This window comes from Ochotona curzoniae, unplaced genomic scaffold, assembly GCF_017591425.1.
Source record: "Ochotona curzoniae isolate NIBS_2020 unplaced genomic scaffold, NIBS_Ocur_1.0 contig_1, whole genome shotgun sequence".
Classification (NCBI taxonomy): Eukaryota; Metazoa; Chordata; class Mammalia; order Lagomorpha; family Ochotonidae; genus Ochotona; species Ochotona curzoniae.
In genome coordinates, this window is record NW_024464918.1 from 21,907,882 (window position 1) to 21,929,583 (window position 21,702).

Genomic DNA, 21,702 nt, shown 5'->3' on the forward strand with positions numbered 1-21,702 from the left:
ATGTTGCCTTTTAAAGAGTTGTCCACATTTTGTCTGTCTGCTTGACGGTGATAAGAGTTGGACATACTTTGTGGGCTTGATGACACTGGATTCCCTTGCTGGCTAGAGGTCCCTGGCTTCCCTACTTGTGGAACAGACCCAGAATTTCTTTGCTTATTTGAAATATCTGTGTTTCCTTTTTGGTTAGAGTCTGCTGAGTTTCTTCGCAAGAGCCATGCTTCTGACATGCCAGGCTGATTGAAAACTTGTGGCTTTCCATGTTGAGTAAAATGTCCTGGTTGCCCTGGCTCGTTAGAATACTCCAGGTGTCCTTGCTGATTCACTGCCCCAGGTTTTCCTTGCGTGTAGCTAGCTCCTTGTTGATTGGGTTGATTAACTTCATTTTTTTTCTCTAGAATCAGTAGAGGTTCTCGATTTTCTTCTAGTTTTAAGACACTTGCTTTTGAAAGCCGAGTGGAAGACACTGGATAAAAGAGAACCACAAATGCAAAAATCAATTCAATTTCAAGAATTCAAGCACTCACCACAATATAGAGTTTGTATTTAATGGCTCCTTGACTTTTTTTTTTTAACCAAGCATCAAGATTGAAAATTCTTGATAGCCTGAATATTTTAGTTCTTCATGTTTTCTTAACTTTCTAGAAGTCATACACTCACGTTAGCTTGCCCGTGTTTTAAATTGTAGATCTGAATTATTTGAATTGAGCCTTCATCCTGTACCCAATTATTTTTCAAGATTTTCTAACCTGAACAATATATATATTATCAACTTTATTCACATCCCAGAAAACATTTCCAGTTTCCCAACCTCACTTCATGGTTGAATCATCATAATTTTCCAGACAGAACAGCTGGCAGCCATGATCCTACTTCGATCTTCTATGTACTTATATGCTTTCTGTAACTACCTACCTGCCTTTTTCATGCCCCAAAGGGCAAGGTGTCCCTTCTGCCTTAGAGCATGTTTGCTGTTTCAGTTTTAGGAACACCATCACTATGTAAGATTCTTGCACTAATCATGTACCCTGTGACTACTTTTCTTCTTCCTTTCCTGATCAAATTACTCATGAGAACAGAAAAAAAAAAAAGCCTGTGACTATATTTTAAAACCTGCATATCATGACCCATGAACGCTATTAGCTTTTTCAATTTAGCTTGGAAGCCCATCATTGCCTCATGAATAAATAAATGTTTTAGAATTTTTTCAGATTCTATAAAGCAATAAATAAAGTGGTTTTTCACCTGAGTTGCATTCTATTTAGTTTTACGTTTATTGTCTATTTGCTAGGTTTCTTTCGGCTTCTTTTTGTCTTTCCTTATGCCTTATTTCTTCTAATGACTTCTTTTTTTTTTTAAGATTTATTTATTTTTATTGCAAAGTCAGATATACAGACAGGAGCAGAGACATAGAGAAAGACCTTCCATCCGATGATTCACTCCCGAAATGGCCGCAATGGCCAGAGCTGCACATATCTGAGCCAGAAACTTCTTCCAGGTCTCCCACACAGGTACAGGGTCCCAAAGCTTTGGGCCGTCCTCGACTGCTTTCCGAGGCCACAAGCAGGGAGCTAGATGGAAGGTGGAACAGCTGGGACTAGAACCTGCACCCATATGGGATCCCGGCGTGTTCAAGGTGAGGTCTATAGCCGCGAGGCCACTGCACCGGGCCCCTATCAACTTCTTAATACAGTTTTCTCAAAGCTTACATTTACTTCTTACAGGTTTCCTTAATATATGTTTCCTATTTATATAATTTCTAAATCATTTTAATGCAGAAGATACATGTTTATATGTATGCTCTCACTTGCATTTGCAATTACTCTGCCTTATGTTTCCCTGAGTAGATCTTGTACTTTCAAGCCAATGTAACTAACCTCAAATGCCTCATCAAGTTTTATACACTGAACCTGCAGCAGTAAATGACTGTAGGTGGTTAAGCCCCAAGTACAGACACAGACGTTTAGCAGTGACAACCTTCTTTAATAAACTGTGGTTCTGGGTAAAGTCTAAGGGTGTAATCTAGCCATTCATTCAATTTAATAAGATCCGTATTAAGAAGTGAGTGTTTAGCCTTGCAGATAAAATGTTGAATAATCTGTTCAAATCTCATGTCTGAGAACCTGGGCTTCGTAACCAGCTCTGACTCCTAACTCCAGCTCCCTGCTCGTGCACAATCATTGGAAACAGCTGTGGCGATGCAAGTAATTGAAGTGGTGCCAGGTGGGAGACCTGGAGTAAGTACTCAGCATGGATTTAAGGAGGCTGGACGGGAGAGCGTGTTGAGAGTGAATCCCGGGGTGCTCGGTCTGTCTCTGAAATACATATTTTAGAGAGATTGTGCGATAATTTTAGTTAGAGATACAACTAACTAAGACACCTCTGCCATCTGAGAAGTCTGGGGGTGGATTTAAACGTGTAAGTACAATGTATAATAATGTAATAAGTTGTATAATGTGAGGACGCTAGACAGTAAAGCATATGTCAGAGAATGTGACGCACTTTCTCTGAGAAGATGTGACAGATAAAAATATGGGTAAAAATCAGAAAGATAGTTGAAAAAGCAAAATTATTTAAACAGATAAATATATGCAGGATCTCTCAGCTCTAGGAATGAAATGCTACCGACTAACAGTCATTAACACCGACTGGAAAACAGATGCAGATGAAAAGGGAGAAATATGAGTTGACTGAGCTATTAATTATTAAATATTTTAAATTTTCTAATAGGTGACACAGCAAAGGGAGACAAACTCAGAAGACGCAAAACGTAAGTAGTTTAAAGTATGTTTTCCTTCCTTTTCTGTCTCAACTCATTTGTCTACTGAGAGCACAATTACATTACGTTTACTGGGGTTTTGGTGAATTATACCATAGGTATATGTATATATACACTGATATATGAATATTTTTCTTGCAATTAATAGCATACTTTTAATACTTACATCGTTTTCGTCATTGACAATCCTGTGAAGGTTTTGATTTGCCAATAAGTTCTTTCATTTCATTCCTCAACAGCTGCATGCTGTTCCCAATTACAGGTTTAGCATAATTTATTTGCTAGCCGTCTAGCAATAAGAAGCTTCTTTATTTTTCTCATTCGATATTATAACTAATGATGCAGTGAAAATACTAATACTGAACTATTTAATGCATGAATAAAATTACAGAATAGAAAGGGTTCCAATTTGGAGATTAAGATATTGCTTTAGAGCTTGACTATATTTTACATCAAAATGTGAAAAATAATTCTGTAGTTTCTTTCTTGGTTTGCATGGTTTTATATATTCTTCTTTCGGCTTTACAAACTCTACTACATGCTCGTCATTGCTTTTCTGTTAATTCTCTTCTTTTTATCTGCTTTCTTTTCTTTACCACCTACCCAGGCAGTCATATATAGAGTACCAACCATCATAGAACTATGTACTAGGAAGAGATATTTAACTGTTTGGGTTTATTTTCTACTAAAGTGTGTTTGTGTGTTCATATAGTGTGTATACATGCATATGTGTTTCTGTTTTGTTCTTTAGTTTTCTTTTCATTTTTTAATTCTGTTACAACAACACCTCTATGGCATCTGTATATAACGTTTAATTTTTAATACTAGCACAAGATTGATATTAACATGCTAGCTGGCTGTGTTCCTTTGTTGTACTTAACTGTATGAAGCAGCTCTTAGGTGCCTCTCAAGAGAATGATACTTACATTACAAAGCATTAGGGCATTGAAGGTCTTAGTCTTTTATTTTAGCTTACTTTGTTTATAAGATGAAAAGATACAGAAGTAGAGGTTGTAATTTGGAGATAAGCTAGAATCTTTTATTATCATTGACAGTATCTTAAGTAATGTCTTAACTATTTTATTTTTCAAAGAGTTTGTCTCTGAATAAGAAATATACAGTTTTGCAAGCAATGTAGCTGCACTGAAATCAGTAGTAATTTGCTAGTATTAAGTGCTGAAGAACTCAAGTAATGGTGACAAATGCTATTACCTGCAAAAGTAATACAGAAATTGTATAAAAAGATATAATTGCTTCATTTTACAAATGAAAAAACTGGGGCTAAAATAGGAAAGTTATTCCAAATCACATAGAAAAGGCCAGGATTTTCGAACACATTTTTATTCTGTATCAAGCCCGTGATCATAACACAAAACCTCCCCCTACGGAACATGAGCTTGAATAGTTACAAACTCTCCTAAAGCTTCTAGACTGGATTTATTTTCTCTACCTGCTACCTTACCTTTCCAATTACCTTGCACCTCTTTCTATTCAGCCACACCAAACTGCACCGTCGTTACACCCGGTCACTACTTTTCTTTCATTTAGCTGTCTGATGATGATTGGCTGTTCTAAAATCTTCTCACAAAGCATTCCTAAGTCACCCAACACTTCCAATTCTTTTAGAGTTGGAAGGAAATTCACCAATTGTGGCTTTCTTACCTGAGAACATGACCAGGAACATGAAGGATAGAAAAGTGGAAACACCCATGGTGCAGTCAGTTGTTTCCAATTTAATTGTGGAATGGAGTTCAGCGTAACTCTTCAGTAGCTGTTCTCCAAATAAACTGTGCTGATAACCACCATGTTATATATTCGCAAAAATTCTCCACCCTAATTGCTAAGTAGTAGTTTTTTTAAAAAAAATTACAGAGTACCTTTCACAGTCTGGAAGGAGTGGTTTCTTGAGTGGTCATTTCAAAATTAGCTTCACGCCCCAACTCCCGTAAATATCAAAACTAGTAGAAATCTATCATATGTATTTTCCTTGAAAAAATGGGGAAATTTTTCCTGCCTATGAATTATGTTCTAATTACTTGCCTCAAATTATATTTTAAAAGGAAATAAAATGCATTGAGTGTTGGTCATTAGGATGTGATGTAGGCATCCCGTAGGGAATGATGATAGATAATGTGTTTTGATGAGGCAACAAGAGACAATGGATCTCCTGTTTGAAGAATTTCGTGACACTGTCAGCCTTTTTTCCTCCAACTATTATACGAAACAGATGATCATGTGAAAATGACCTTGGAATTTTCACTTGGTCATAAACTCAATGTTATAGAACAATTGAATATTATAGTCAAAATTCATTTCACTCTGTAGGAGAAATTTCAATTAAGGACAGGATTGCAAATGATAACTTGGATAATATGAGGTCTGGAGACTATATTGCACAAGACGGGTTGGTGATAAGAATAAGCCTGTAAAGGGCAGGCTGAGGGATAAATGCTCATTGGTATCTTTCTGAGGCTACGCATAGGATAAAGAGAGATTTTACTTGTGTAGTTCTAAATGGCACAACCCATGTAAGGAAGTACAGTGTCCATGCCTTTGAGTTCTAAAAACTGGCAACCTTGGAAAAGGATGTAAACCAAGACAGTTTTTCAACCTTTCTGATTTTTGATCCTCAGATTTAGTACTTTGGGATTCTGTTTAATTTTCTCTTTATTTAGAAGTTGATTTTGAAAGTTGTAGTTTCTTTTAAACCAGGTTAAAATTTTATGACCAAACAGAAGAAAGTTTTAAAGTTTTATATAAAGTCTCTGGATGGATTTAGATTCTTATGTTAAAATAATTATGAATTATGATTGAATCGTGCATATATGAGCATATGTATGTTCAAGTACCATATATATCAAAAAATCAAGTAGTGTTTCCAAAAATTTCATGAAAGTATCAAGCAAATTGAAAGAACTGTACAATTAAAATCTAAATATGTATACCCTGCCAAAATGTAATTAGTATTTTGATATATTTGCCCTATGTTATTAGAAACTTAAAGGTTAGTGGAAAATAGAATTCAAAATAAGTTTATTTTAATGTAAAAAAATGTGAAAGTCATGCTCAATGTTTTTATGATTTACATTTTCTGTGAATTTAAGAACCTGTAAGTCTCTCAAAGTAGGTAAATTTTGTGGCAGTTATTTCACATCGAGACTCCCAAGCAAAACAATACATAAATTTCCAAATAAAAAAGGGACTGTATTATCTGCATTTACATTTTGCTTAAGCAGTTTCTTCTTACATACTTTTCATCTGTCCTATCCATGCTTTTCCAGAATTTCAGTATCATTGATACTTAAAAATCACATGTGTAGATGATAAGTAATATTCTGTGTCTTATATGTCAGCGTATTTTAATGAAAAGATAAAACCTCAAGGACACTCAGATCCTGAGATCTCAGTGAACGTCCCGATGGACTGGTTGATGACATTGCTATGATATTCTAAAAGATTGTTCTCTTTCTCTTAACATTTTTGTTTTTTATTTTTTAATATGGTGGGGGGGGGGAAGAAGGGAAAGAGAGAATAAATTGCAGGGGCAAAAACTCAGTTACGGGAGTCATCAGCACTGCTTACAAGGGTCTGCCTTAGCAGAGTGGGAGGCAATCCGTGGACTCCATGATATGAAACGACGGCATTTTGATTGACAATTTAGCTGCTAGGTCAAACACGTACCTACCTCTCTCTGCTTTCATGTACCTAATCTCCAGATCATTTCAGAGGACCATTGGAAGAAGTTCTGTTAATGCAACAGTTAACGTTAGTTCAGCTTGTCACTTCACTTCTAATAACAGGACTCTCCCACATTTAGGCTTAGAGGAGTCTCAAAAGATTCTCATCCTATTCACACATTTAAGAAGGGAAGGACGTGTGTTGCATATCTTGGACTGGGGTTCTACAGCAAGGCTGTGTTTTTCAGTACTTACGGTGCTTAGTACATAAAACAGTGGCAATGCAAATAACCTGGGATACAGTTTAGGGACCTTATTTTAGATCATCCTACCTCAGGTTGTGTGATTGAATCTCACTTAGCACTGGTCAGTGTACCTCAAGAGACGGGAATCCTGACATTCCCCAGACATAAAAAAAGTGAATGTTATTATGTATTCCTTGGACATCAGGAGATAGAAAAAGCCTGAGCACAGTAGATAATAGATCTGCATAGCCTTTATGAAGTAATTCTTCCATAGACGCAAGTATGTCTGAGTCCAGCCAGCCAAATTGAATGTTTGGTCTGCTCTCTGAAATATAATGCAGATTTCATGGGAGACAAAAATGCCTCTTAAATTTGGCGTCATGTTATCAAGGTGTGAGGGAGAGGCTTGCCAGTCAGTTACCGAATCTCATTAAATACTTTTCGCCCCTTTCTTAGAAGAAAAAAATACTTGTAAAGTCTTCCACTTAGTAGCCACTACCTACCCTAGCCTCTAAAATATCTTAATTGATTCACATAGTTGACTAGTTCAACCAATTCCTCACCCTTTGAATAAATGCATCTATTTCCGAGTTGGGAGGAGGAGGAATGGGGAGAGTGGAAAGGGAAATCCCTGAGCTTGTGGATCTGTATCATGAAAAATAAATTTTTTAAAAATTATCTATTTTCAAACACTGAGCCCTAGAGAAGCAGATAACCTGAAATAGATTCTCAGGAAATTCCTGTGTTTGGGATACCAACTTCCTCATTCAAATGCTAAATTTCAATATTTATTGAAGTGATAATATATCTGACCTGTGAACAATAATGTTTCATTAATGTTAACTACGCCTGTGATGCTAATCTCAGTGTATGAAGAAATTAAGAACGTGCCACCTTCTACCCTCCTGGGAGCTGAACTTCCATGAGGTGAATGGAGAGCAATATAGAGTCCAAATATCAGGGAATGAGGTAAGGTGGTTATAATAGTTATTTATTGGCTTACATCTGAGACTTCAATCATGTGGAAATCTTTTAGTATTTGAAGTTGGCAAATTCCAGGGAAAGATCAGAAATATGCCCTTTATCAGGTTCAAGTTTACTTTCCATTACCACCATTACAAGGGAATAACAGAACTTTTGTCTTAGCCTTCATAAATCAGAGAGAACAATTTATGGTTCTCACCTTATGTTGATCAGAAAATTTTGTTTAATCATTAACCTCCAGGGTTTTGTTCATATATTTTATATGTATTGACATATGAAATATATGAAATCTGTCATATATATATATATACACACAGAGTTAACAGCATAATGTTTCCACACTCTTTCTCTCTTTACCATCTCTCCTTTTATTTTTATTTTAATTTTTGTGATGGAGTATGTTCACCTTAATTTATAATCACTAATTTAATCATCCACTAAATAAAGAGTTCAACAAGTAGTATGTTGAAAGCCCACTCAGGAGTATAGACTATAATCAATAATCAAATCTCGAAATGTTGATTTCACATACACACACACACGTATTACTCTATATTAGCACAAATAAAAGAAAACATGCTTGTCTTTAGGGGGACCTGTTTGCTAAGCACAATGATCTCCAACTCACCTGCTCTGCCATGAATGTAATACTATTTATTATTCCTCCTTCTCTTATTCCTCTCTTCTTTAATTTTATTTTTGATAATGTTCACATGGCTGACCAGGGTGGGAAGGATTGGGGGCAAGTGGGTGAGACATTTAACATTGTAGAATCCTAGAAAACCATCTCTTCCGTAGAATTATGGTGAAAATCAAAATAGCTAATTTTTAAACAATTTCATTCTAAATTAGAAGTAGGATGGGTTGTCCCCACCATTAACCATCTCTATCAGCATAATTTTATATTTATATGTAATATATGATGTGTATATGTTATATTATATTGCACTCATATATAATTATATATCATGAGGATCAGGCTGGTCCAGAATTCTATTTAGCATGCATCTATGTCTAAATCTATATCTAAGATCGATACTCTGATTCTATAGATCTAAATCTATATAGAATATATGCTTCTATATAACATTTTCTCATATGTAAATGAAAATATGTGGTGTATATATATGTATATATATTATTAATCAAACATATATGAAACAGAATGCATGGACACATAGAACTTACCTGCAAAGATGAACAGAGAGGCCATACTAATCAAGAGCAGAAGAGTGCTTGATGATTTCATGGTCAGTGAGGTAGAAAAGTATGATAACAGAGTTCACTATCGTGGATGTTCTGGAGGTTGTACCTATAGCTGCAATCATATGCATGAATTTGTCAGTCAGCTATTCACCACCCTGATTACGCAATTTGGTTTTTGGTGTTCCTAGACTCTTGGGAAACAAAGCTTATTTCAGGACTTTTTCAAATCCTCAGGAACAGTGCTTGAAAATGGAGTTTAGATGGAATGAAATCTACTACAAATAATACACTCCACAATTTGCTATGCTTAGTAAAAGGGGATGATTTCAATCTAATCAGTTTCTTTCAGTTTTCACGTTTGGGATATGTCTGTGGCCAAGCCTTGAGGTCAAGAAGCTCCTTTGTGGCAGTGACCTGCTGGACAGTCTATACAATTAGTACATAATATTATGAAGGCTTGGTGTCACCACTACCAGAAAAATTAAAATGCTGATGTGAGAGAATTTGCCAGAGTAGCTGCATACCCTGATGCTCATTGAATCAGAAACTATAGACGTTCAAGGCGGTTGTGAAGTACAAATCTGTTTCTTTCAACTCTTCATTCTTGACCTATATCTGATGGTTCTTGGTTCGTATTTTTAATTTCAATAAATATTTCAGGGGAATATTTTAGTCATTGTGCACATTTGCCTTCTCTCCGTCACCCCTTCCTTACTTGTTCAGCTTTTGCCCCAAATTGTTTCCTCAGTCTCAAAAATTCCTTGCCCAGAAACTTAAATAGCTGCTTTCTTCCTTCCAAAATATCAGCTAAAATATTCTCTGGGCAGTTTATTTTCCCCACAGAATAAACACATCCTAACTCAGATCAAAATGTTTTATGATCTTAAGTCCTTTCCAATATCAAAAATTCATTCTCCCTGCTTAGTTGCTTACGTAGGCATCCACTTCAGCTACATTTTTGATGCAATAATATGCATATATAAACAGTTGCATGAAAGGTTATAAACTCCTGGATCTTTTGTGTACTGTCTATGTATGCATTGTAATATCTTGAACATAGAAACTTCTACACCATTTGCTTTTCCAAATGTAGACCAGTAACAATTTCTTTTTGGAAAAAAAAAATAGTACAGGTATTACTAGATGCTGCATACACAGTGACAGTGAAGATTGAATGTTAGAACTTATGCCCAATCTTTGTTCAAATATTTTAATGGAACCCCCTTATGGCAAGAATTCAAGCATTTTAATTTCTAAGAATTTTTAAGTGTGAAACATTGGGAGAAAAAATCATTTTCATATGTTTAGAGATTATGAAGTTGTTCATGAATTGTAATCAAATAATATCTCAAATTTTTGTAATTTTTTTAATAGTTAAAATTAGAGCCCAGTGTGGTATCCTAGTGGCTATAGTCCTTACCTTGCATGTGCCGGGATCCCACACAGGTGCCTGTTCTAATCCTGGCAGTCCCGCTTCCCGCCTCGCTCTTTGCTTGTGGCCTGGGAAAGCAGTCCAGGACGGCCCAAAGCCCTGAGATCCTGCACCCACATGGGAGACCTGGAGGAGGTTTCTGGCTCCTAGCTTCAGATTGGCATAGCTCTGATTGTTGTGGTTGCTTTGGGGGGGTTAATCATCTGATGGAAGATCTTTCCTTCTGTCTCTCCTCCTGTCTATATATCTGACTTTGCAATAAAAATAAATAAATCCTTAAAAATTAATACTTTAAGTTTTTAAATAAAAAAACCTCTGTTAAGCCTGCACTCAGAGGAATATAGGGGTACCAGCTGATGTGACAATGGCAGAGTAAAGGCTGTCATGACTTGGCTTCACAAAGGAACAGGATTTCAAAGTTATTTGGAGATCTTGAGACAGAAAATGGATAGCCAGCATTCGAAAAATAAGGAACGCTGTGGACAAAAGGCCAATAAGAACTAAGATATGGTTTTGGAAATTAGAGTAAGGTTTAGCCTCAAATGCAGAGATGCATGGAAGGTTTAAATGCTTTATATGCTATTCTAAGGATTTCATGCTTCTGAATCCTAAAAAATAAGTATTCCCCACAAAAACGTACATCAAGCTCCTTGGAGTTGTGGGCTTACTTTTTAGCAAATTAGGACATTTTCTGATCAATTATTTTTCATCATCTCACCATCATTTTTTCAAGTTGTTGTCTGAAGTGAAGTTATCCCCTAACTAGCTGAGTCTGTGTTCATTAGCAGTTTAGACGCCTTGCCTTGCCTTACCTTTCTTTCCCTTCCCTTTCTGTCCCAGCCATCTCTGTCTGTCTGTCTCTGTCTGTCTATCTCTTTCTCTTTCTCTCTCTGTTTACTTATCCGAAAGGCAGAATGCCAGACAGCAGAAGAAACAAAGATCTTTCATCTGCTGACTCCCTTCCCCAGTGGTCACAAGAGCCAGAGCTTGGTTAGGTGAATCCAGAAACTGGAAGCTCCCGCCTTGTCTAGGAATTCAAGTTCACCACTTTGGCACAGTGCCAGACCCCAGGGGGTTTTCTTCTCTCTGTATTCTGTTCTTACTCATTTTTAATACTGCAACTCCAAGTTGAGTAGTTTTTCTAATGTAATATTAAATTTGATATCAGTATGATATGTGATTTGGGGTATTCTTCTCTAAGAATGTACTTTGGCTCTTGCAGCAACCTAGTATGTAATTCCCTTGTATCTACTTCACAGGTTCTATTTTTCATACAATGTGTCAAACATAAGAGGTAATGTAATACTTTCATCTTTGAAGTATAGTCTTTCATTTCTGGGTTTTATGGATGATATTTCACTGCTTCCTGATTACCAGACATTTTAAATTTGTACATTTGTATTTTTCACCTCTGCCCTTTGAATTACTTTAAAGCAGCTTTGAGTTTTTAATTTTTTTTTTTTGATACACAGAGAGGAGTACTAAAAGTTCTTAGAAAATATGCATTATCTTTTCATTCCATTGACTTTGAACTTTCTGAGCCCCTTTGCACTGTGACAGTTCATTACACAGGCCCAGAGTAGTCTAATTGTAGGGTCAGTTTTGCGGTCCTTCTTGAGATAACATCCTCTCGGTATGTTCCTATATGAACATTATCAGATTTTTAACTCTGACTCAAAATAGTTTGAATCCTGAGCCAACTTCCAAGGATTATTCTCTGTGTGTTCCATTTGGATGCTTCCTTTTTCTCAAGGTATAGAGTTTAACACATTGGTGACCAGCATTCAACTGGAAACTGGAGGGTCCCTCTGCAAAACTTCATCACTCTTGCTCTGACCTATGAATTCTGTTCTCCTCTCATTGAAGCTTTCTTTGGCTTCCTGGAACCTTCAGGAAGTCAACCAGTGACATATAAGGCCCCAACTCAGTCTTTACTTCCCATGAGTATCAGTTTCCTGTATCTGATAGCCAAAGTATTAAATACACCCCTTTGTATACTTTGCCTAGCACAGTAATTGTTTCACATAGGAAAGCTAAATCCAGTCCCTCTTTGTGCATGTTGATTAAAACATTAATTCTATGCTAAAGTTTGGATTTTTTTCTATGATCATTCTAAAGGATATCACTAAAAGTAGTTAAGAAGAGTTTATAGCCCAGAACAAAAGAGGTCAGAAGCTCTGATGCAGTTAAATTCCTTTAAAACAGTTTCACAAAGGGGCTCAAAGAGTTAGGAAATATGTTAGGCTGCTGTGTGTGATGCCAGCATCTCACCAGAGCACTGCATCGGGTCCTAATGGCTGATGTGTCTCAGAGAGGAGCAAAACATGGCCCAAACACCTGGCCCTCTGACATCCACAGGGGAGACCCAGATGGAACTCTGGGATCCTGGCTTTGGCTTGAAGCAACCCTAGCTATTGAGCTTATTTGAGGTATCGATGTGTAGCACATTATCTCTCTTCTTTCCCTCTCACTTATGTTTTTCCCTCTCTCCATCACTCTGGATTTCATCTTTTTTTAAACAAATGAATATTTAAAAAAATAGATATGTCATTAGGCAACAGCAAATTAAAACTACAATGAGATGGTTCTGCATACTTAACAGAATGACTCAAATCCAAAAATCTAATTGTATCAAGTACTTGTAAAAATTGGGAAAGCCTTAAATTCATTTTTTTAAAAAAAACAATAATTTTAAATATGTATTGCTCAGAGAAATGAGTCAATCTAAAAAATGCATACTGTTTGATTCTAACTGTATGCTATTCTAAAAAGACAAAAACCACAAAGACAGGAAAGTCAGTGGTTGCTAAATGTTCGGAGACGAAGAAGATTGGCCAGGGAGAACCCAGAGGATTGTTAGGGCTGTGAAGCTATGTTGTGTGCCACCATAAAGGTGGGTATGTGTTTCAATATTTGCCTAAATCCAGAAGATGTAGAACCCAGCAAGTAAACTTTATTGTCAGTTATGGGCTTTGGTTGACAACGTGTCGTCGTTGACTCATCCACATGCACCTCGAGGCAGAAGTGGCTGAGTATGTTTCGGGAGAAGGGAGTACACGGGTGCTCGTTCTTTCTTATTCATTTTTAGCTTTGAGTTTAAAAATTGGTTTAAAATGGAATTATTAAATGAAGATAAGCCTAATAAATGCAAGCAACAAAGATAGGCAATCCCATCCCCAAGCATTTGAGTTCATTTCAGGACCGTTTCTTCAAAACTGGAACATGCACCCTTCCTAACTTCATCACTCTTCTAAACAGGCATGTTTCTTAATGTGCTGTTATTGACATATGAAAGGTCATATAGACCTTTATACACTATCTTCACTTTATACACTATCTTCACTTCTACCAAAACCATGCATGTGATGTTTTATTGGCATTGTGCATGAGACACTACTGAGTCTTAGTAAATTATGATTTAACTCCTAATTCCCACTAGAACCCCAAATAAAGAAACCTGCGAAAGACTAAATCTGACTCATTTAAGGAGCTGTGAGTTCTGGGGTGCACTGTCTAGCAGTTTCTCTCTGTAGTCCAGATACCCTGAGAACACTGTGATTTTTCTCTCTCATGCAATTTCAATTGACGTGAGGGCCAAGGTTAACCAATCCCCATAAAAGATGACATTTGAGTTGGAGGAGTAAGGAAGATCATTTCTGCAAAGGAGTGAGGAATTCTGTTTGCCACACTTCGCTTTACTTAGTCTGTAAGACATCCCTTTCATATTGAATTTCTCATCAAAGCAACGTGGTACAACTTTTCCTACAAAATAAGCAAGTAGAAGCAAGCCTCTTCCAGAGTTTAGGACTTTACTAAAAAAATGTTATTGTCCATAGAGAGATTAGAGGACATTCATATTTAGTGATGTGTTTGAAATTCTGCCAGAATCGCTTACATAAAAGAGTTGGAAGGTTTTTGGTAAGTCTTAGAGATTAACCTATAATTAGTTATGACACACACAGGAGGGGCTCAGGGCTTCTTAACAGACTCAGTAAGCAAGAATGTAATGATGCCTTCTTAGGTCTATAAAACTTTTGAAAGCACTGCCCATTTAACAAGATTATTGCTACAAAAATGAATTATATCTTACTGGGTGAGACAGCAATTTTCTCTTTAAAGAGACCTTAAGATCTATGTTTACAGTCAGACTATTCATATAAAGAATAAAATAATTCAGTAGCTGGAGATTGATGTACCTTCATCTCCCACAACTACTTCCCTTGCTTACAAGCTTCTTGGGCTTCAGATGAGCAACAGAGTTGAGAATTCATTCTCTCTGCTTCTTAAAGAAAGTCTTTCTGCATCCACCCTGGTGCCTTCACCCCAAACATCAGCCCATCCCTTGCTTTCATACACTTCGTAAACACATATTTTACTCTAAGATAATTTTTAGAAAAAAAAAGTACACTTACATTCTGTTATTCTGCTTTCAATAATCTGATTATCAAATTTTCTTTTCTTGAATGTTTGAATTGTATATGAGTATATAAAATGTGATCTGGAACATTTTCCCACCATTGTTTGTATGAGAACATGTCTTTCCAAGGTGGCAAAGGCTGATTTTTCTAAAGTACTGGTTACAATCTTGAGACCCATGGACTGGATTTGGTCCACAGTTCTGATTTGTCTTTGCTATGAGGATTTTTATTTTTAAGAGATTATTATATTTACATGTTATCTCACTTGCCATAGTCTCCAGTATCTTAAAATCAAAACCTTTGTATCCCTCCAGGATATGCAGGTCTTTGATTTTTTTTTTTTAATATTTCACTGTGAGTTACAAATTACATTATACAGGGCCCGGCACAGTGGCACAATGGCTAATCCTCGCCTTGCAAGTACTGGGATTCCAGATGGGCACCGGTTCATGTCCTGGCTGCCTCACTTCCAATCCTGCTCCCAGCTTATGGCCTGGGAAGGCAATAGAGAATAGCCCAGAGCCTTGGGACCCTGCACCCACATGGGAGACCTAGAAGAGGCTCCTGGTTTTGGATTGGCTCAGTTCTGGCTGTTGGGGCCATTTGGCAAATCAAACAGTGGGTTAAAGATCTTTCTGTCTCTCCTCTTCTCCATAAATCTGATCTGTCTCTCCATTACACATAAGCAAATCTTTAAAAAATTATGTTATCAAGAGTCTCCAGCAATTATAAATTATGGATGCCATTTCCATTTATTAACATGAAGTATTTGTTACTGCCTTGTATACTGGTAAATAAACACTGGCAAGGATCTCTGCCTAAAAGAAATTAAGTAAAAAATTAGAAGACAAAAGCTACTACTAATAAAAACTGTGTATAAAATGTGCATACTAGCCAGTTACTGATCACAAAATTGGTACTCATAAAAATTCCATATTTTTTAAAGATTTATTTTATTTTTTTTTTATTGGAAAGGCGGATATACCGAGAGGAGAGACAGAGGAAGGACAGAGAGGAAATTCCATATTGTCCATTAAAGAAGAAAAGTGGGACAGAGTTAGGTACAGCAATTAAGATGTCACACGGAACGCCTGCAGCCCATGTTAGAGGATCTGGTTCACATTTAAGCTTGGCTTTCCTTCTAGCATTCCCTAAAGCAAACTCTGCAGAGGAGCAGGTGATGGCTCAAGGACCTGGGTCCCCACCACTGCCACTCAACCAGTGCACCATTGCTCCGGCCTGGCCCATCCCTGCCCGTTTCAGGCATGTTGGAAAGAGATCAGTGAATGAGAGTTCTCACTCAGTCCATCTCCTTTTCTGCCTTTCAGACAAATTGAAAATGATTAAAATTTTTAAATTACATTTTTTAAAAACTTAAATCAGATACCAAACTGTAATTTAGGCAATCAGATAAAAAAGTAATAATCTAAACCAAAACCTAACCAGGGCCTGGCGGTGGGGCCTAGCGGCTAAAGTCCTCGCCTTGAATGCACCAGGATCCCATATGGGCTCCGGTTCTAATCCTGGCAGCTCCACTTCCCACTTCCCATCCAGTTCCCTGCTTGTGGCCTGGGAAAGCAGTCGAGAACAGCCCAAAGCTTTAGAACCCTGCACCCTTTGTGGGAGACCCGGAAGAGGTTCCTGGTTCCTGGCTTCGGATTGGAGTAGCACCAGCCGTTGTGCTCACTTGGGGAGTAAAATCATTGGATGGAAGATCTTCCTCTCTGTCTCTCCTCCTCTCTGTATATCTGACTTTGTAATGAAAATAAAATAAATCTTAAAAAAAAAAACCTAACCAAAGGAAGGAAATAAAATAGAATAATAAATAAAGGAGAGATAAAATAGAGAAAATAAAAAGATAGAAAAAAACCAAGAAAACTAAAACCTGATTTTTTGAAAAGAGAAAAAAAAAACTGATAAAGCTGTAGGTAAATGGACTATGCAAAAAAATAAGAAAAACTCAATGTACACCATTATAAATTAAAATTACAGTGGACATTATTTAGGATAAAAATGAGAATACTAAGAATCGTACACCAAAGAGTTAAGTAACTTAACACAAAAAAGCTCCTGAAAATATAGCTGCCAAAACAGATGAATAGAAAATCTGTGTAGACTTACAACTTTTGAGGTGATGAAGCTCTAGACCAGATGACTTAAGTGGTGAATTCTACCAAACACTTATAGGAGAATTAACATAAAGGTCTTGTACATTGAAAGCGAATTATCAGTACACATAAAAAGCAGAAAAATCGATACAAATGTTCCAGGGCGGGGTTCATCAAAACCAGGAGCCTGGAATTCAATCTAGATCTTTCACATGGTGGCTAACTGTTGAGTGACCACCTGCTGGTCCTTGAGCTGTACATGAGCAGAAAGTGGAACCAGAGGTGGACAGGACTCAAACTGGGACGTTTAAATTTGGAATGTAGGGGTCTGAGTTCTGTTTTATATTTTATATTAAATTTGAAATGCAGTGGTCTGAGTGCTGCCCCTAGTAAAGGGTAGGCATGTGGCTCAGGGTTAAGACCCTGATTACATTGCCTGAATCACGTTTTACAGTGCTAGCAATTGATTCCTGACCGTAGCTTTCCACCAAAACAGACTCTAGAAGACAATAAGCAATGACTCAAGTAATTGGGTTGCTGCTGTCTATATGGGAGACCTGGATTGGGAACCTAGCTCTGGTCCAGCCCATCCCTAAATCATCATGGGCATTTGAGACATGAACAAGCAGATTGGAGTGAGTTTCTCTCTGTCTCTCTTTTGTCTCTTTTTATAGTTTTATAAACTAATTCCTATGGTCTTTTTTTCATGTTGTATTTCTTTAAGTATTTGTACGTGTGTGTGTGTGTTTCATGACAAGAAACTTTCACATTGTCAGGGACAGAAAGCATTTGTTTCAGCAATAAATGGTGGTGTATTGTATTGTGACTTTACCTTCACAAAACCATAGAAGTAGAGATCTAAGAAAGAAATGCCTTGGCAACAATCAAAGTGGGAGTATGAAGGTGAGAACAGTTAGTGATTATAAGTTTTGTTATGAGTCAGCTTTAACAATGTTCCCATTATCATTTGAAAGTACAAGTATATGTGAGCACTCAGATAAACACATCCTTTTACGCATTGGAGCAAGGAGTGCAAATCATGTTGAAAACAGTGTGTTCTGTCCTAGACAAAACCATAATAAATTCAGTGTTCAGTATCTGCCCCTATTGACAGATTCTTTTTGTGTTGCAGTTTTTGAGGACTTTTTAATGAAAATATTCAAATACATAGCAATGTTAAATAATTATACAGTTAATTTATAAACCTAGATTGTACCACTAATATTTTACCAGATTTGTTTTCAAATTTTATTTTATATATTTAAGATGTTCAAATTTTTAAATAACAAAAATGTAGTGAAATGATTACTGAATGAATGCAAATTATCATCTATTAAAACCTGTTCTCTTAGCTCATTTTCAGAATAACTACAACATTGTTAACTATATTCCTCATGGTGTGTATCAGACTTGTTCATTGTATCTAACTCATTTCTCTCCCCTTTCTTCCATCTCCAACTCTGCAAACCTACAATCTGCTTTTTTGGTATTCAACTTTTTTTCAGGTTGTGAATATTAATGATCATGTATCTGTTCATCTTTTATCCATTAATCCAATTTGGTGCAATTTAAAATTATAAGCATTAACACTCTTCCATTCAACACTTTACAATTTTTCTGTAATGATATGTATAGATCTTCAGTGTGTATTCACTGGGATTTGTCACATGTATACACCTCTATCATTCAGATCTTATATTTTGACCGTTCCTTTGTTTTTATAACTTGTCTCTTCTTCCCAAGAAATGGAAGATTTCTGGTCCATTGTAGTTTATTTTTATAGGCTTTTCCTTTCATCGTCAAAGAGTAACTTGCAACCAGACAAGAGATAGTATTCTGAAAATTTTTACATATTATTCCTTGATATAAATCTTAAGCCTTGATGTGAATGGTAAGATAAAGATGTTGATGCAGGATTTTTGTGGAAGGAGAAGGGATGTAGACAGTGTCACTACAGATACAGATAGATGCGTTTAGGCAGGGCAAAGTGGTAATGATAAGCCCTTATTTTTCCTTTATCTATATGTATTTTTTCATTTTCATGATGTAGTTCCTCAGGCCCAGGGATTTCCCCTTCCACCTTTCCCAGTGCCCTCTCCACAGTTTCCCCTATATTAAAATACTATCGTCCTTCGACAAGTCACAGATCTATCATTCTGCTGTTTGTGTCATGACAGTGCAGGGGTAGACAATGCTGTGAAATCAAACATTCTATTGTCCAGGTGTGGTTAGCAATTTCATTTGAAATTCTTTTCATCAGAAGTACAGATGTATACTATAATGTATGTCCAATCTGTGATATAGTTGCCTCATTATACATCTATTTATCTAGAGGAACTGTATATACGTGTTACATCTGTTGACCTTATATTTTGCATGATGCTTGCCTCTTATCAGAGAGAACATATGATATTTGTTTTGGGGATTGACTTATTTCACTGAGAATAATGTTCTGTAGTTGGGACCATTTGGTTGCAAATGGTTGAATTTCACTCTTTTTAATGACTGAGTAGTATTCCATGGAGTAAATATACCACAGCTTCTTTGTCCATATCTCTTTTGACAGGCATCGGGGTTGTTTCCATGTCTTTGCTATTATGAATTGTGCTACTGTAAAATTAGGATTACAGGCCACTTTCTGATATGCAGATTTCATTTCCTTTGGATATATTCCCCAAAGTGGGAGAGCTGAGCCATATGGCAGGCCAATTTTCACTTCTCTCAGCACTTTCTATAATGACTTCCATAATGGTTTTATTAGCCTATATTCCCACCAACAGTGGAAGAGGGTACCTTTCTCCCCACATTCATGCCAGCAGGTGTTCATAGATACCTAAATGTAAGCCAATCTCACTGGAGTTAAATGGGACCTCAGTGTGGTTTTTTATTTGCATTTCCCTGATAGTTAGGGGCTAGAGCATTTTCTCATTTGTCTAGTAGCTATTTGAATTTGTTGTCTTGAACAATGTCTTTTCATTTCCTCAGCCCTTTTCTTCACAGGGTGGTTTTGCTGTTGTTGAGTTTCTGAAGCTCTGTGTACATCCTGGATGTTAGTCCCTTATTGGGTGTGTGGTTTGCAGATTTTCTCCCATTCTGTTGTTTGCTTCTTCACTTTGCCGATCGTTTCCTTTGTCGTAAGAAGCTTCTTAGTCTGATGTAGTCTCGTTTGTATATTTTGGATCTGACTGCCTGTGCTTTGGTGACGTTTCCAAGAAGTCTTTCCTTACTCTTATATCTTGAGGATTGTTTCCTCTGTTTTCTTCTAATAATAATTCGATGGTTTCTGGTGCAGATTTAGGTCTTTCATCTATTTAGTAAAAGGCAAAAGTTGAGTAGTCTTGCCTCTTACTTCTGCAGGCTACTATCCAATTATCCCAACAGCATTTGTTGAAGAGACCAGGTTTTCTCCCTGGATTGTTATCAGTTTTCTTGTCAAAAATTAGTTGACTGTACAAACTTGGGTTCTCTTTTAGGATTTCTATTCTTTTCCATTGATCTTACTCTCAGTTTCTGTACCATAACCCAGCTCTTTGGATGACCACTGCAGTGTGGTGTCTTAGGGTCTAGTTGTGATTCCTACAGCTTGATTTTTATTCTCCAGGATAGCTTTGACTATTCGTGGTCTCTTTATGTTTCTAGATAAATTTTCCTGTTTTCTGTTTCTGAGAAGAATATTGCTGGTATTTTGTTTGGAATTGCATTGAATCTGTGTATTTTGATAATATGGACATTTTGATGATCCTGCCCATTCAGGAACATGGTTTCTTCATCTTTTAATGTCTTCTTCTATCTATTTGTTCAATGTTTTGTAATTGTCATGAAATAAGCCTTTTGTGTGAAGGATAGGGGACAAGAATTCGATCCGGTGGGAAGTTAGAGTTCAAACAGGAGGGAGAAGTGGACCATGAAGAGCAGCAGGAATTCCAAAGAGGCAGTGTTGTCTGTTATCAATCTATTCATAAGGTTTTCCATGTTTGCATCACAAAAGCTCAGCTATTTCAGCCAGTAGAAACTGATTCAAAGGATTTAATTTTCCTAATGAGCAAGGAGATGAATTTACAGACACAGCGAGGGAAAGAAAAATGCAATGTTATGATGAGGATTTCCAAAAATGGCAGGTGAAAAGAAGATATCTGTTACAAATTACATAGATACACCTAGTTTATGTACACATATATATGTGTGTTTATTGTAGACACATACAAACTATGGATACTTCTGGAATCCAGGAGAAATGCCTAGAAATTGAGCTATTGATCGAAGGGTCTGTGTTTTTTAAATGAATTTCTGTATTTTTTTTTTAAAGATTTATTTTTATTATTTTTTCATTGGAAAGGCGGATATACAGAGAGGAGAGACAGAGAGGAAGATCTTCCATCCGATGATTCACTCCCCAAGTGAGCGCAACGGGCCGATCCAAAGCCAGGAGCCTCTTCCGGGTCTCCCACGCGGGTGCAGGTTCCCAAAGCTTTGGGCTGTCCTCGACTGCTTTCCCAGGCCACAGGCAGGGAGCTGGAAGGGAAGCGGGGCTGCCGGGATTAGAACCGGCGCCCCATATGGGATCCCGGGCGTGCAAGGCGAGGACCTTTAACCACTTGTGCCACCGCGCCGGGCCCGAATTTCTGTATTTTTAAACATTTATTTGCTTGTTATTTATTTGAAAGAGAACAAACAGGAAAAACAGCAACAAAAGTAAATAAAAAACCAGACAGGCAAAGAACTTTGATCCACTGGTTCATTCCCTAAACATTGGCAACAGGCAGGAAACAGAAATCCAATCTGAACCTCCGATGTAGGTGGCCCCAATCACTTGACCCGTAATTTATGCCTTTCTGAGCTAGCATGAAACTGGAATC